The sequence below is a fragment of the Eschrichtius robustus genome, chromosome 2, assembly GCF_028021215.1.
Source record: "Eschrichtius robustus isolate mEscRob2 chromosome 2, mEscRob2.pri, whole genome shotgun sequence".
Taxonomy (NCBI): Eukaryota; Metazoa; Chordata; class Mammalia; order Artiodactyla; family Eschrichtiidae; genus Eschrichtius; species Eschrichtius robustus.
Genome location: NC_090825.1, coordinates 29,413,654 through 29,415,682, shown reverse-complemented (window position 1 = coordinate 29,415,682; position 2,029 = coordinate 29,413,654).

The following is a 2,029-nucleotide window of genomic DNA, read 5'->3' as shown; positions in this document are numbered from 1 at the left end:
TCTGAGAGAGAAAGAGAGGAGAGAGCAGGCGCGTGAGCCTATGTGTAGGGAGGAATGAATGAGAGAGAGAGAGAGAGGGCAACTTAAATCTACAGCTTTAGGGCTTTATACTTGTTTAACCACAGGGGGGAAGTATTGGGGGAAGTATAAACAGCCGAAAAGAAGACAAGTGCCAGAAACAGGAAGTGTGGGTAAAAGGAGTGTTGCTATAAGCAGAAGTGGAGGGAAGGAAGGGATGGAGCCTTTGAGATGCTTGTACCTCTTTGGTGTCCCTGGCAGCCCCCAAACGTACTGGGCTTGTTTCAGACTAAGGGGGTGGATTCAAATCCAGGTTCAAACTAGCTTAGGCCCGCTTTAAAAGAATCATGAGACAAAAATCTAAACTGATAAACTTATGCGTTGCATGTCTGGGGTGAGTTTTGCTTTAAAGAAAGATTCTGCACTTAATGAAGTCATTTACTGCAGGTATATTTTAAATTATCTACCTCTCATCTCAGAACATACATGCTAGAGAGCTCCACAAGCACAGTAACTATTCTGTTTTGTTCTTTGTGTATCCCTGGTGGTTACTGATGCCTCACCCGTCATAGTAGGCATTCAAGAATTATTTGTTTAATTTAGGAGTTGGCAAGCTATGGCCTAGGGGCCAAATTTGGCCTACCACTTGTTTTCGTAAGTAAAGTTCTGTTGAAACACGTCTGCTTTGGGGCTGCAAGAGCACAGTAAAGTCGCTGAGACAGAAACCGTACAGCACACAAAGTGTAAAATCTTCACCATCTAGCCCGTTACAGGAAAAGACCCCTTGTTTAAATAGTCTTCTCCATGTATGTAAAATAGGATTCTATTTGTGAAAATCTGATTGCCGCACTGCTTTGCAGCAACATACGGTACATGCAGACCACACTGGTACCTACCTATATGGGGCAGAAGCCTGAGACAATGACAGAGGTCACTCAGACTCTCCTTAAACTAGTTTGTCCATCAAAATTGTCCCCAACATGGCCTCATGGTTAAAGTAGTGATATTTGTTAAGCCTGGCTGACTTTTTAGTAATTGTTGGATGTTCCCCCTTAAACCATCATTCACGTTTGAAGGCACAGGTAGACAGCAGTTCTGTCATCAACACACAGACAGTGCTCCTGAAGGGCATACTTCTTCTGCTCATGTCTTCTCACGGATAATCTAGCCTGGATTCTGGCCATGAAGCACCACTGTCTTGATTCACCTTGGCTCTTTTAGAAAGAAGCCACGAGACTAGGATTATAAGGTGACAAGTACAGAGATGCTGAGTAGACAGTGACTTTTGAACTTCTGTTCAATTCACTGTTATTGGGTAAAATCGGTCCGATGGGCTTGTAAAAATGGCTATAGTAACCAAGATGAACAACATCTCCCCAAGTGTAAAACAGAGAGTCTTTGAAAGCTGCATAAGTTAGCTTGTCATCGTTACAGTTACTGTGACAATCTCATAAGATGAGAAAAGAGGAGGTGGGACATTTGTATCAGCCCCTGGAAGCCCCTCTTCGGGGTTGAGGTAGATCCGTGACAGATACGGGATGCCCTGTTTATAGTCACACTCTGGAATACAAGCTCAAGGAACATTTCAGAGCAAGAAGCCAACTGAATGGGACATAATCTACCTCCTCCACCTGCTGCATCTTTCACACATCTTCCAAACCAAAGAAACGGTGACAATTTTGTGCCTCAAATAATAATTTGTGTTCTCGTCTCTGATTTTGTTTTGAATGCTCAGTTAGAAAATCATAAGCCTGATTCACAAAAATTAGTGTGTTTTGCGTCTTGAGCTGAATATCCTTTCAAGAAAGCTCTAATTATAAATTTCCATGAACAAGTGTTCAAAGAGAAATCACAAATCATATCCATCCACCAACACAGACCCCGTGAACTGCTCACAGACTGTCACTCCACGGGTGAGTAACTGGGTCATGTCTCTTTAAATTCTCTTGTTTATCATTTAAGTGGACTATCATTTTGATTGTATCTCTTTCCTTTAGTTGTGAAGACGTAA